Source organism: Macrosteles quadrilineatus, unplaced genomic scaffold, assembly GCF_028750875.1.
Source record: "Macrosteles quadrilineatus isolate MER2022 unplaced genomic scaffold, UCM_ALF_1.0 Scaffold_7__1_contigs__length_78375512, whole genome shotgun sequence".
Classification (NCBI taxonomy): Eukaryota; Metazoa; Arthropoda; class Insecta; order Hemiptera; family Cicadellidae; genus Macrosteles; species Macrosteles quadrilineatus.
In genome coordinates, this window is record NW_026542600.1 from 58965396 (window position 1) to 58982128 (window position 16733).

Consider the following 16733-nt stretch of genomic DNA (forward strand, 5'->3'; position numbering starts at 1 on the left):
TACAAGACAGCATACAGATCCTATACAATATGTGTGTATTTGTGTATTGTAATTTATTTTAAATAAACGGAAATATTGTAAGTTTTACTCTTATTGTGTTATTTACCTTCTTCATCTGAATTACTTATATGTTATGGGAGATAGTGTGAAATAACTATAATACATTGAAACCAATGAAGTATACAGAAATTAAAGTCAAAAAGAATAGTGTAGAATAAAGGTATCAAATGAACTCTGAAACTTTGATTTGAATAGAAAATGATTGATCAGTTATGAGATAAATGTTCTACCTTCGGGCTCACAAAGAAGCAAAATGGATTCGAGAAAATTCTCTTTCCAATAACCCTCAACCTAACTACAAGTCGAGTGTCCAGATCACGAAAATACTTTCAAAATAGCTAACTATTAATTATTTTTTCTTACAAAAACAAATTTTTCATACTTTTATTCTAAATATTAATAAAAAAATTTTTAAATGGGTTCATATTCTGTGACAAAGTTGATTACTTTAATGAGTGTTAAAAAAGGTGTAATGAATGATTGGGCGCAACCAGAAACTGGCCCGGCAAAGAAATTATTTGAAATGTGACAGTTATTACTACCAGTGATTTGTTAAGTTTTTTACATTTATTAATAGTGTGTCTCCATATTGCACACTTCAATACTTTGATGAATTTTACAATAAGGGTTTCCAGTTATGCTTCAAAGTGGATCATCATTACTAGAGGTTTTTATTGTTAAAATTTAAAGTTAGTTTGACAACATTTTAATTCGCTTTCAAACCCTACGTTTATGGCAGAATATTTAAATGTTGTAGAAATGCATCAATGATATAACAGGACAGAATCTTAAAGTTACAGTAAAGAATCTCTAAATTTATTATCATACCATTTTTACTATAGTTTTTATTAGAAGGACAGAGGAAAAATCTCAAATCGAGAAAGGAAGATGTGGACCCTTATTTTTTATTTCGTAAGTTAGTGTAATCATCCATTGCAATAACGGTAAAACTATCACAATTATTTGTTATAAAATCCATCCAATGTTATGGTTAAGTTAAGTAGTACAACAATATTTTTACATTTTGCAAAATTGTCTCGAAAGTTACTTTTTTGCCTTGTTTTTTAAATGCTATATTTTGTTTCTCACTATTTCCAGTATCAATGAAAGTAAATGCTTAATTAATTTATCGTTAAAATGGCAATGTCTGATCATCAATTCCAAAATTAAATAAATTTCAAAATGTGTGTCAATCTGCTTTACAAATACTTGTCACATTTAGTAAAGAAATCGTAAAATATTATATATACACATTTAAAATACCAAGTCAAACTCTAAATATTTCTACGACAGTAAATTTAACTCTTTAGAGCTCACCTACAAAAGATCTTTTGGGAACCCTACTAATATGGAGTATCAACAGATATCCCATACAAATGAGGATTTTAGAGTTATAATTGGTCAAAATTTATATCAAGGCACCCTCCTGCCTAATCCACGGGAGTAATCGGTCGTGCAGTATGCGGGGGCATGCCGCATATGGGAGAGGGAGGGAATTCATCACGTGATGAGGGGGGTATTATTCACCCCTAATTTACAGAGCGGGAAGACTTCTGAGAGGGTGCGGCTGCTGATTATTAGAAATGTAAATATTTCCGTGGCGAAAGGTATGTTTAATAAATTTGAGATAAAAGAGTAGTAGACTAATTCATTACCAACAAAAGGGTGGATTTATAATTAAAAAATAGGGTTCATTACCACGTTTTTAAGTTGAAACAATGTTAAGTGTTAATTACTAATTTTACAAACAAAAGGTGCATCACAATTATTAACATTTTATTAATGTTAGTGTATGTTTATTATTGCAGTTTTATTTACATAAACAATTGATTTTATTAAATGGAATAAATGTCTCTGAATATAGCAGTAGATTGTTTTTCAAGTGTTTTTATTGAACTTTAAACAATCGTATAAGTGTAAAAAGAGAATTACAATCACAAAAAACCTGAGTATATTCATTATCTCTCTGATTGTGAAGTGCATGATATAAACAATGAAATATCTTCAATTCTTAACTAGACAACATAATCTATAATACTAAGCTACCATTTGCCTGACCAATCATATTAGTTACCAACATTAAATAGGTACATAATTTACGCATAGAATAACATTGTTTCTTTTACAATCAGACCTAATCAATATATTCAATACTGTAGTAAAGATATGGTATATTCTCTATTTACTTTGGTGATATTAGACCTCTGCTGACCGAACTGGATATAAGAAGAACAAAGCTCCAAGACCTTCGATTATATCGTTCGACAAAAGCAACAGTGTTGATTCCTAATTGAAATTAAAATATCAAGATTTTGTTCTCATATCTAAAAACCTCAGAAATACAAAAAAAATAATTTGACCCACTATATAGATGAACACTACACTTCAAAACAATTTTTAGCTTTGTCTTCTAGTTGAAAAGGTATTTCCGAACAAGTACTAGTCGTCTTCTTACAATAAGTTGACAAAAGTAATGCTCGATACTTTAAGTTAAACATACTGTATCTTTTGAAACTTTAGAAGCGAATTGAACAGTAGCTTCGATACAAAAAGGGTGTTAAGAGATATAAGTTATTATATAAAATACTAGGAATGACTAGATAGTCAACACCAATCGCTTATAAAGTTGTAAAAAGAGCTTTTCTTTAATTCGATACAATTCCATTTTATAAATATAATTTTGGGGCACCACAGGCGTTTATTTACCTATCATTAAATCCTATCATTAAATAACTAAATCCTAGACGTTTAAAACTATGGTTATAATATTACACATATATAATAATAATAATAATGATAATAATAATAATTTTATATATATTCATTCATTTCCAATTCATACATTACTTAACAACAATTTAAAATCACCTTCGGAAGACATCACAATAGTATTATTTCCTGAATAATTTTGTATGATAATCTGACAACAAGACATAAATGATAAACATACATGATAAGTTTGGTAGGCCTACATCTCCTCGTAGGGAAGCGGCATACAAAGGAATTACAACTCTTAGGCTCATAAAAAGAAATTCCTTAAATTAAACTTTAAAAACATGACGTAAAACTAATCGTCAACTCATTACAGATACTGTTTTAGAAGAAAGGAAAATGTAACGAGCCTTTTTCCTAGGGGGGTATATTTTTGCTATTTGGCCGCGCACCGATTGTTGAGGTGAGCGAGCGGCGGCAGCGAGGCTAGCGAGCGCCCTTTGACCCGGCTTATCAGTGCCGATAAGCCTGGGATATCCTAGATCTTCAGGACAGTATAGGTAGGACATTCGAGTCGTGGATCCCGGTAGAGTGAGGATAGTGTTGGTGTCCTGTGCCTGTGGAGACGGCTGGCGTACGTTGGAGGTACAGAGTGTACGAGGTGTGACAGTTGGTGTTAAGTTGGGTGTTAAGACCCACTGCTGGTGAGTGGACGACGTTCTTTGATTTTGGTTAAAAGCTGATATTATTAGTTTGAATATATTAATATCTGATGTTATTGCGAGAGTTAGAGTTGTAACCGTGCTGGTCGAAGCCTGACGGTAGTTAGGATTTATTAGTCAGGAATAATATTAAAGTATATTCCTGACGGTTCTGGGCAGGTGCTAGAGCGCAAATAATATAATTTAATTGACTGTAGTAGATATTATTTTGCGTTGTACCTAGAGTTAGTTATATTACTAATAACTCCGAGGCCCGACAAACCTAGGCTGCACGATTTAGCGTGCGTAGTTGGAAGCACGAGGCCAGCAGGCTAGTAGCTAGTTTTATTAGCCTATTAACAGAAGCCCAGCTAAGTAACATAAAGTTGGTAGTAGCAGTAGCAGTAGTAGGGTTGTTATTGGTTATTCATTTGATTATTTTAATTTAACCTGAACAGCTTGCTTAGTAGTCCAACACGTTATCTTGGTAGCTTGGATAGCGGAGTACCGGCTATCAGATAATATATTTATCTAGTGTTTGGAACGTAGTTAATATTTATTTATCTGCTACTAAGTAGCTCAATATTTTAATAGTGCAATTGCCATTTAGTTTTGCTTGTTTGGCTTGGTATTTATTGAGACCAGCTACTAGTGGTGTAGTCACTCTACCTATAGTGTACTTGTATATTATTATGTGGTACGATTATTGAGTGAACTGTTTGATTCTTAGCTTGGGCATTAGAGTTGTGTATTGGATTATAGTGGCCTAGTAGACCCCGCCTGGTGATAACACGCGTTGTGGTTTTTATTGGCAAGTCGTCGTGTAACTCACCGTGTTTTAGGCACTCTGGGCTTAACTATTGGATAGTTAGGACGAAGCCCGAGTTGCGTAGTCAGCAACGACCCCCTAGGAGTGTGGAGAATCGGCGTAGGCCTGGTAGTGATTATTGCACGTTTGTTTTGGTGACTTGTTTTTGACTTGTTCACAGTGCCCGTGTATGAGCCAGTCCTATACCGGTTAGACCCGGCTTTTGGCCTAGTGGTTTCCCTGACCTTATCGCAGACCCTGGAACTTTACCCGGCCATTGTAGGCTGAGCTATCCCCGGCAAACGGTTGCGACTGCTGCACTTTTAATACTATATTTTCCCAGTGCAGAACATCTCGTCGCAAGATGGCGCCTGCGAACAGGGACTGAGGTTGGCAGTGGTGCTGAGTTGCTGACGTATTAACGGCGCCCGAACAAAATAATTTTATTTGTGCAGATTTGCTGCGGACTTGTGCAGATTGGCTGCGGACCTGAGCTGTTGAGCAGAGTTTTAGGCAGACCTGCTGTGATTTTATAGTCGGTTGGGTAGGCCTAACCTGTTTTCTGTTACAGCGTGGTGTGTTGTGAACCCTAATTTATTTAGTGGTTGTATACATAGATATTAATTAGTAATTTTAATTTTGCTAATTAATTGAGCTTTATCATTGAATATTATTTGAGTGAGAACCCTTACTGTGTATTTGTGGTTTGACTTTCACACCTATAATTGGTTTGATTTAATAGTACGGTGTACGGTGATTTAATAGATTTTAATCGGTTTCGCTCTTATTTTTGCGGATTAGTCGTGGTATTTGAATTTTAAATATGGTTGTGACTACGAGTACGACGTCTGTGCTGGGCGGTACGCCTATTACGTCTACTATTGCTACGACTAGTTCTGGGGTTAGCTCCGAACTGTCGGTGATGACGACATCGTCATTGTGGCCGGCGTCTTCGCCCGTTTGGCCGACAATTTCTTCGGTAGTGGCTACGACGGTGACAACTTCGTTGACCTATTCCGCGCCAGTGACTATGTCCTTGGGGTCGCAGCCCCGGGACGGTCGCGTGGGTTGGATCTATGACCTCTCGAAAGGGGAGCTCATGAGAACGATGGACCAGTATGGTTTGGTGACCACTGGTACTTCTGCGGAATTACGGCAGCGATTCTCATCGTTTTGGAAGCAGCGGAATGCCCGTTGGTACAGCGATGATAGGCTGTGTACGGCTGGGGCTGCTGCACCGACATATGTACCGCCGGCTACTACAACTGTGGAACTTCCTGACCCCCCGAGAACCGTACCTCAGGTACTGGGTAATACGAAATCGGACCAAACAGAGATATTCGGACTTGGCAGGGAGTTAGAGGCGATTAAAGAGATCCTTGGGTTGTCTTTGGAGACCGATACCCGGACTCTTAGAGAACAACTTGCATTGGTGGTGCGACAGGCGAGGGGCTCGCCGAGTAATGGGGTCGGCTATGGGTTTGAAAGACCCGCCAACCCTACGTCCCCTGTTGTGGCTGCTCCAATGCCTACCTTTGGGTTACCTAGTAGACCCGAGGGATGGCAGCGACCTAGTGATAATTCGGAGAGACGAGCCCGTCCTTCTAGCGTGGAGGTGCCACGTGGATCGGATATGCTCTCGAATGAGGCCAGCAGGGTGGAGCCGAAGGACTGCTCCAAGATATGTGACATGGTCCGAAAGTGGGGTTTGAAGTTTGATGGACGTAGAGACCCTGTGTCATTCCTGGAGCGTCTCGAAGAGCTGATGGTCTCGTACGCTATATCGTCGGAGGACCTGCTCAGAGCGATGCCGGAGCTGTTGCAAGGCTCAGCGCTTCTATGGTACAGGAATTGTAAGGAGCTCCTGTATTCATTCGAAGCTTTCCGGCATCAGTTTGAAATCCAGTTCTTCCCACCAGGATATTGGAGGAACTTGGATGAGGAGATCCGGAAAAGGACACAGGGTGAAGGCGAACACTTCCGAGATTATGTCGTGGCCATAAGTACCTTGCTTAGGCGTAGCGGTACGTTGTCGGAGCATGGTAGATTGGACTTGATCTACAATAATATGCGTCCAGAGTACAAGCTGATGGTACGCCGGCGTGACTTCAGCAACCTGGCCGAGATGGTGGAGTTGGCTGAAGATTACGAGGCCTATCTGCGAGAGAAGGCAGCCTTCCGACCTCCTCCTTCACCAAACGTAGCGCTGGTTTTGGAAACCGCCTACGTTCCCAAGAAGAAGGCTGGGAAGTGTTTTGAAACGGCCGCGGTCGAAAGACATAATTTTCTGAGACCATCCCTTGAGGCAAAGTCGATTGGGCAGCGAGTAGATTTTGACTCTAACCGGGTCCGTGAACAAAGGCCCGTAATGACTAGGGAAGTTGCAGATGGTGCAAAGGATGTACGTTGTTTTAGGTGCCAGGAGATTGGTCACTTTGCCAGAGGCTGTGGCAACCTGAGGACCGTCTCCTGTTTTGGATGTGGGAAACCTGGTTTTACTGTGAACCAGTGTGGATGTCGTGCGGGAAACGGCAGGCCAGCTCAGACATCAGGAGGTCAACTGAGCGAGGCCACCCGAAACGAACGACCTCAGAAGAGTGGTCCGAGTGGCTCGGAAAACTGAACAGCTTGGTTGGTGGAGTGGAGGAGGACCAGCTGATTTCGGAGTCAAGGCCCTTTGTGGAAGTTGTGCTGATGGGCAGCGTTTTTAAGGCATTAATGGACACTGGCTCCGTAGTTAGCTTGGTTGGGCGAGGAGTCGCCAACCATCTTCAGCACCAGGGTGTAGAGCCGTGTAAGCAAATCGCTCCTCTGAGGATGGCAGATGGGACACGGTCAACGGCCGAATATTCGTTTCGGTTAGCAGGCGAAGCTGCGGGAAGACGGTGGATAGGAGATGCCTTGTACGTCCCCACTCTCACCACAGACATGATTCTGGGTATGGATGTCATCCGAGACCTCGGATTGGTGACATGTGGGACAGAGGTAGTAAGAATGGGCGTGGGTGATGACTGTTCTGGCCAAGGTGGCCGTATAGACAGTGTCAAAATTGGTGACGAACACTCCGAAGGCCCTTGCAATGGAAATCCCCGTCTGGTTCGTGATGCTAAATCATTCAACACCTTGTTGGCTGGTAGTGGCAAGTAGAAGATTTTTTATTTGTTTTAAGTTTGAGACCTGTGGTGTAGGGTTCACCATTGGGTTAGGGGTTGGAGTATTTTGTTTTGGCCGGAGTTCAAAGATTTTTTTTCTTTTTGGCCGTTTTCTTTTTTTTCATCCCGATGTAAGTGGGGGATGTAACGAGCCTTTTTCCTAGGGGGGTATATTTTTGCTATTTGGCCGCGCACCGATTGTTGAGGTGAGCGAGCGGCGGCAGCGAGGCTAGCGAGCGCCCTTTGACCCGGCTTATCAGTGCCGATAAGCCTGGGATATCCTAGATCTTCAGGACAGTATAGGTAGGACATTCGAGTCGTGGATCCCGGTAGAGTGAGGATAGTGTTGGTGTCCTGTGCCTGTGGAGACGGCTGGCGTACGTTGGAGGTACAGAGTGTACGAGGTGTGACAGTTGGTGTTAAGTTGGGTGTTAAGACCCACTGCTGGTGAGTGGACGACGTTCTTTGATTTTGGTTAAAAGCTGATATTATTAGTTTGAATATATTAATATCTGATGTTATTGCGAGAGTTAGAGTTGTAACCGTGCTGGTCGAAGCCTGACGGTAGTTAGGATTTATTAGTCAGGAATAATATTAAAGTATATTCCTGACGGTTCTGGGCAGGTGCTAGAGCGCAAATAATATAATTTAATTGACTGTAGTAGATATTATTTTGCGTTGTACCTAGAGTTAGTTATATTACTAATAACTCCGAGGCCCGACAAACCTAGGCTGCACGATTTAGCGTGCGTAGTTGGAAGCACGAGGCCAGCAGGCTAGTAGCTAGTTTTATTAGCCTATTAACAGAAGCCCAGCTAAGTAACATAAAGTTGGTAGTAGCAGTAGCAGTAGTAGGGTTGTTATTGGTTATTCATTTGATTATTTTAATTTAACCTGAACAGCTTGCTTAGTAGTCCAACACGTTATCTTGGTAGCTTGGATAGCGGAGTACCGGCTATCAGATAATATATTTATCTAGTGTTTGGAACGTAGTTAATATTTATTTATCTGCTACTAAGTAGCTCAATATTTTAATAGTGCAATTGCCATTTAGTTTTGCTTGTTTGGCTTGGTATTTATTGAGACCAGCTACTAGTGGTGTAGTCACTCTACCTATAGTGTACTTGTATATTATTATGTGGTACGATTATTGAGTGAACTGTTTGATTCTTAGCTTGGGCATTAGAGTTGTGTATTGGATTATAGTGGCCTAGTAGACCCCGCCTGGTGATAACACGCGTTGTGGTTTTTATTGGCAAGTCGTCGTGTAACTCACCGTGTTTTAGGCACTCTGGGCTTAACTATTGGATAGTTAGGACGAAGCCCGAGTTGCGTAGTCAGCAACGACCCCCTAGGAGTGTGGAGAATCGGCGTAGGCCTGGTAGTGATTATTGCACGTTTGTTTTGGTGACTTGTTTTTGACTTGTTCACAGTGCCCGTGTATGAGCCAGTCCTATACCGGTTAGACCCGGCTTTTGGCCTAGTGGTTTCCCTGACCTTATCGCAGACCCTGGAACTTTACCCAGCCATTGTAGGCTGAGCTATCCTTGGCAAACGGTTGCGAACGACTGCACTTAATTGTAATATTTTTCCAGTGCAGAAAATTTCGTCGCAAAAAAATATGTATGTGTTTAAAATTACACCAAATAAATCGCAAATCACTAACTAATAACCCTTTAATCATTTATTTCAAACCACTTTAAAAAAATACTGTGTTAAACCACAGTCATTTCGCATGGGTGTCCTTCAACCCCATTTATCCCCAACTGCGATGCAGACTCAGTAAACAAAGGTATTTATCCCGCTCTGCCACATGTTTCACGGAGTATTTGTTCTTGAAGATAACTGAGAATAAATAGAGGCACAATTAGAGTAAGGTACACAGGGGCTCTCATGTAGGACGAGATAAGAGGCGTGAGTAATCACGAGTAAGCTCGACCCTGCTCGGTTTAAGGGATTAATGCAGGCTCGGCTTCTTTATCGACATTCAGACCCCCCATCTGTCTCGGGGAGAACTATGGCACTACCTAGGTGCTTAGGTGCTTAGGTAGGACTTGCAATATGCCTAGCTCTGCTATCCACTTGAATACCACGGCTAGGTATACTATAAACGATGAGGTAAGGATGAAACGGGGTATTAGCGTACACCAGGGTACAGTGGTGGTACAATGACAGCTTTGTCACTGACTAAGACCAGCTGATTCTAGTCTGGACCATTTATTATACCCATTGATAAAGGAAAGCTAGGTCCAGTTTCGAACCATCAAAAAGCTTTCGACTTTTCTCAAGATCGAACTGATGACTTCCTCATCACTTGGAGAACACTTCCACTCAGCTCACCCCTCCACACACAACGTGATTATTTAAGTCCTCAAACAATACTTGACATTTAAAGTTGTAATAAACATGTCACATATATTTCGAGGTTATTTAAAATTCTACCATCGTCAGTCTAAGGCTGCGGTTTTTTTCAAGCACAAACGCACCGTGAAAACACACAAAAGTAGCATTGAAACGAATAGGCACCCGCTACTGCGGAAAAACACACTGCGTGTGGCAAAAAAGGTATTTCGTAACCGGTGTTAGTGTACATGTAAACTATGATTGTGTATTTAAACGTATTCTAACGACATCTAAAGTAATGGACTCCCTTGTACCCTGACTATGGCAGAGTTTTAACAAGAACCAAAACTATGTAGCTTATTTACTACAAGCCTTTTAGTCAAAGATTGTTTTACTAAGGTCGTTACTTTTAAAACCACGCAATCTTGGACCATATGCTAACAATATATTCAAAGACCTTATTGCCTCATTACATTTGATGTATAAGGGTACATAAAAACACACTCATTAGGGTTTTAAGATCAGGAAACATACTTGATACTCCATGGCGTGTCCGCCCCAAATAAACTGTTGGATGGAGAAACAAAGGTTTCCATTTTTAAACCTTCCTTATAGAATTATTCCTTTTATAAAATATTTCCTTATAGAAACCAATGGGCAAATTATGACTTTCACTTTAATTTTTCTATAAATCACACAAGATAATCACACATTTTTTTGAGAAATGATTTATTTGTTTAGTTTTAACACTATACACTAGGGCAGCTATCTTATCTCATTACTAAAGCGTAAACCCAATCAATTTGACTAAGTTACATGAAAGATTCATCTCTCCCTTGTCAAAAGTCCAAAAAACATTTCACACCGACTTCAGTGGTTTTTGATAGAGCAGAAGATTTAATTAAAGTAAAACACGGACCTGTCTGGGGGGGGGGGGCGTCCCCGGAGACCCTGGGTGCAATTATACAAGGGCCACATAAATTTCAGTCTGCGTCAGCTCAGTCGGTGTAGACAAGTAATCCCAAAGCAGCTGAAATTAGGGAATTTATGTAATAAACTACAAGGCCTATACATGTTGTATACACCACTGTACTTGTCTAGCCGAACTACTTCCTTGGATGGTACATGTAGATTGTAATTAGGTACTTACAAATTTAGACTTTTTGTATCCTAAACTTACTTGTTATTAAAAGTACTTGATTAATTCTTAATTTACATGCTAATGTGGTTCTAATACGTTAATATATGTTTTAGCCTAGTGATTCGGGCCAGTTCAGGGTTTTAAAAACAACTTCTCCAATATATTGCATTCATACTCTAGAACAATAAACTTTGGTGTCTAAAATATTTTAACCAACGATATAATATAATTTATTTCTACAAAAGTAGTTTGATTGGAAACTCCCTTTAAAACCCCTTAGGTAACTAGATTAGTGAGGAGGACTATGACAACTGTATAGCATACCAATCGTTGATATAGGTCAAATGAAATAATATTTTAATTAAACTGAAATAGAATTGGACATTTCCTCTCATTAGTTAATACAATTGACATTTTTAGTAAATAGTAGTATAATATTATTATAAAATACAAGACCTTTTGTAGTTTATTTTGTTACCGTGCACTTTTTTATTTTTTTACTAAGGACTTAAAGCACTTTCAATCACAAGTAGCATAATAATATTAATTAGTTATCACTGGTCAAACTATAACAAGGAAATAAGGACTGCATGGTATTTTTTTTACTTTTACAAGTGTAAATGAGTAATTTTCCAGATTTCAAAGTGCTTGAGCAGGAGCTTTAATGTGTAATACAATAAACTGTATTGTGCAATGTCGAAAAAATAATAGTTCTGAATTAGTAGGCCGAAATATAATACACTTTATTTAAAAATCAAAATTAAAAAGTATTTACTATGGTTAACGAGATGGAGGTCTTTTTTTGTCCCTAATCATATTTAATGATTATAGAGTGATCAAAAATGAACTAGAGGAAGTTCTAAAATTGACTATTTATTCTTAGACACTAAGAGGCAAATGGCTAATGAAGAATGTGAGAAAAAAAGTTAAAAATAACACATTTAGCTAACAAGATCAATGTATCCTATCGACCACAGAAAACATTTCCGATATACTTTTTTGGGCAGCCATTCCTTTGTAAATATTATTTAATATTTCCCATTTTTGAAATCCCCGGCATAAGGCTAGTACGATTGGAAGCATTTTGGATCTTGTACTTCTTTTAAGGTACTTAAATGAGATATGGACACATAATAATAAAACTAAAACAAAAACAGCATCAGTCTTAATGAATAACCTATTTATGCACGATATGTATATGTGCAGCTGATGAAAAACTTATAAATTTGCCTCTTTTATAAAAAAACACCGTATTTATCTACACTACATGTCTATCCATTATACATCTTTCAACTAATTTGCATACAATAAAGAAAAATACTTCGGAATTATAAAACATGAACATTTATTCTCTAAGGTGTAAATTATGTGTGATATCCAAAATAATCCAAATAAGTGATATTTTTACAGTATCAGATTAATCAACTTTACCTTATTTAATTACATTATAATTACTAAATCCCACATGGAAGATTTAAATTTATTGTACTATTTAGCCATTTAAGATTTAAATAAAAACCCAATGTGTCGTTGTTAAAGGCACATTTGATAACATATAAAGTACAAGAGAGACGCGAAGATACGAGTCTGGCTCTGGTAATGTTGAAATATGTGAGCAACATATTAGCAAGTTGCGTACTTCTACGAGCGTGTTTTTATATTACAAACTTTACCGCCGCAAGGCCCATTTAAATTAAGCTGAAACAACAATTTGCCAACTTACACCTTATATTTGTGTTAAGCCTTAACTTCGGCACTTTTGTTTATTACTGCGAAACAAAATATAGCAATCAAGAAAAATATGTTTCTATGAAAAAGTGAGTTTTTGGAGTATTTATTATATTTAAATTCTTTCTTACGTTAAAAGCACTCAAACCCCAAAAAACGGAGCAAATAAGCGACATTCAAAGAGTGTTGTCTTCCCAGGAAAATATATTTATTTGTCTATCACTGAGGAAGGATCAATAGCTCCAATTCTTGAATTTAGTGAGATCTTAATTTCTTTGTGGTAGAGTACCCGACCTCAGAGATTATGTATAATAGCTGTGATTGCAATCATAAAATTGACATTTTAAACCCTGGAAGATAAATTGAAACATCACGTAAATTGAATTTTCTTGTATTCATTCTAATTAAACACTGGTTTATTATATGAATTTTAAACAGTTTTCGATGTTAGAGAGCTTTCACAATGGCAATCAAAAGTGTGATGGAACTTAAAGATAAATATTAAGACTCACTGGCAAATGCAAGTACTGTAGTCACAAATGCAACTATAGTACGAAACAAGACCAGCTTTGTACATCATTGCTTGCTGGTTACGAACATAAGTTACTCATACATAAGCACTACGTGATTGGGATAGCTTATTGTATTCAACCCAACTTAAGTAATACAACTTTTAATATTGATATTAAAATATTGATATTTAATATTTGATAAATAAATATCAATAGAGCCGGAAACTTGGAGGCCACCGCAATAAAGAAAACATAAATTCAAGACGTTGCTAAAGTTAACCAAACATAGTACACAGGAATATTGTGAAGTACCGCCAATAACTCAAAAATATTGTTTGTGTCTCAGATGGAAAGAGAGGGATAACATTCCTTGGCGGAGCTCCATCTCCTAAATATTTGTATTTAAAAATATTTGTATTTTTGTATACAAATCAAATCAATATATCTTTCACTATTGGATGAAAAGATTCAAAAGTTTATGAATTTCTAACAGTCAAATTTTTTCCATTATATTTAATAGACCTATACCAACACGAATAAATGCAACAATACATAGGGAAACGCCTTTTTCACATTCAAAAACTTCAAACTAAACTTATGAATTCATGAAGTACTGTAAATAACCATTTTGCAAAAGAACAAATAAATATCAATAGAGCCGGAAACTTGGAGGCCACCGCAATAAAGAAAACATAAATTCAAGACGTTGCTAAAGTTAACAGCATGGTAAGTAGAATAAGCCTGTGTGGCAAAGAAAGGCATAATAATCCAAGAACGATTACTCATTTGTTTAGTGTCCGTAGTACGTGAAAATGTGAAAATGTAAATTAAGTTAAGAGAGGTTTCAATGTAGACAGACAGGTGATGAGTATTGTAGGCACAAAACATGAAGCAACATGAATCACTTGAAGCAATATCAAGAGAACCGTTTTCTTGCTTTCTTTGGAAAATCTGTTTATTTGCATAACACATCTGAGGCAGAGGCTTAAGTGATTACAGCCTTGAAATTAGGTCTACAATGCTAGGTAGTAATTTTTTCATGTACATTCACACGTGTCAATTTATTAAATTCATTTATTTAATTATTATTTTTCTCACTAGACACTCTTTATTAACATATAATTAATGCAACGGTCAGCATGGTCTATTATGATAGTTAAATTAGTTCATTCTTTTACAAAATTTTTTGACACTATTGGATGAAAAGATTAAAAAAATTATAAATATCTAACAGTCAAATTTGTTCCAATATATTTATTAGATCTATACCAACACGAATAAATAAAACATTCTTTTACAAAATATTTTTGACACTATTGGATGAAAAGATTCAAAAGTTTATGAATTTCTAACAGTCAAATTTTTTCCATTATATTTAATAGACCTATACCAACACGAATAAATGCAACAATACATAGGGAAACGCCTTTTTCACATTCAAAAACTTCAAACTAAACTTATGAATTCATGAAGTACTGTAAATAACCATTTTGCAAAAGAACAAATAAATATCAATAGAGCCGGAAACTTGGAGGCCACCGCAATAAAGAAAACATAAATTCAAGACGTTGCTAAAGTTAACCAAACATAGTACACAGGAATATTGTGAAGTACCGCCAATAACTCAAAAATATTGTTTGTGTCTCAGATGGAAAGAGAGGGATAACATTCCTTGGCGGAGCTCCATCTCCTTCTTAAGAGTTGAAAATGTATTTGTAAGCGTTTCTTTATCATATTGTTTTTGGTAGGTTTATTTCTACATGCTTTAATAGAAAAAGGAATGAAAGTAAACAATGTAAGTGTACCAAGTATGAGTTCTCTGTTGAATTCAACTTGTGTTGATAAATTTTAGCCAACATTATTAAACTAAACCAATTATAATATGGAGAAGTTACTGAACTATGGATGTTCTTATGCACTTCAAGATAATGATTGAGCCAATTTAGAAATGGTTACATACTAGCTACATATCTATATGGTTACATATCTAGTTACATGCTAGCTAGTGATTTAAAGTGTGCAACAAAGATGTGTATGATATCAAAGAAAATGTAGTTGATCCCTGAATGTATTTTAAGTCCAAATATCTTTAAGACTTTATTAATCCATAAAGACAAAGTTGTACTGTCAATGTTTTAATCGTGTCCATAATAAGATGTCTTAAAATCAATATATCTTGACATGAACACAACTTATAGAATTTTTCTAACAGATATGTCATTTTATGAACGAGAAAACATTTAGTTTTCGCTATTTTGCTGTTCTGGACACGATATGGCTAACCAAGGGATGGGCCAGAGTCTTAAATCAGGTATTAAATCTTTAAAAACTCTTATTTGAATTGAAAAACTTTAAAAAATATTGAATAACACAATATAAAAACCTCAGACAGTCTTTTAACTTCTAATAACGCATTAAAATTTTTTATTCAAAATATTTAAAAATTTTAACAACTACATTTTTGTAGTTGTTAAAAGACTTAAATATTTATAGATTAGATATTTAGATATTTAAAAATTTAACCTATGTTTAAGACTTATACTGTATAAGAACATTCTATTGTACTAACTAAGAATGATAGATTATCTAGGTTCCTCAGTAAGAATATATTACTCTTTTTATAAATAGCATAGACAATAATCAATCTAAAAAGATATGTTATACTGTTCATAAGGGACATAAGAAAAATGTGGTTTTGTTTAGGACATAAACAGTATTTTACCAAGATGTTTTTTGAAAATGTGATGGGAAGTTTGTATGAACAAGAAGTTAAAATAATAAAATATGCAACCTAAAAATAATAAATTTGACCTTTTTTAGGAAAAGAGTCCTGTGAAACCTCTTCTGTCGCCATTTTATTTTCGCCAAACAAAACACCCGTTTTGTGTCAAATATTTGGGCACCATCAGTCAGCAGGTAGAATCAACACAATTTAACGCCTGGTATTTTACAATGTGACCAACACAACGGTTGAAACAGCTAGACTTTCATTGTATCGCTATGCATGGGTTTGAAACAAAATGTTTATAAACACATAAATTTTTTTATAAAATTACAAAATACTTATCATTGTCTTAAACAGAGTGAATGCGCCTTATCAAAACATATGTGAAATTACTTGTTTTGAAATTACATAATTATCTATATTGATCTATCTATATCTCTATTGATGCCCAAAGGAAAGTTAATTTGAAAAAGGTATGTCTAGACATTACAAAACCTACACCGATTCGTTTATTCTCCTTACGGACGGCAAGCAGACACTTAAAGGAGTATAGAGGAGTATAGAACTTAAAATCTTTTTTTCTGAAACATAAGTCAGTGAGTTATATTCAAGCAAACTAAATCGTTTGCTTTCTTAAGCTTATTTAAAATGTGAAACGATAGTTTAAAATTTCAAAATTGTAAGAGAAACCATCAAATCTGGATGTTGTGGTTTAATTCACGAACGTCGTCAAATTCTGCTTTATTCTATTCATCCAAATTAAAAAAAAAACGGTGATTTAGTATTTTAAAGGTCCGAAGCCCCGTAGATATATCAAAACAACATCCCTGAAAACTACGGTAGTAGTTACC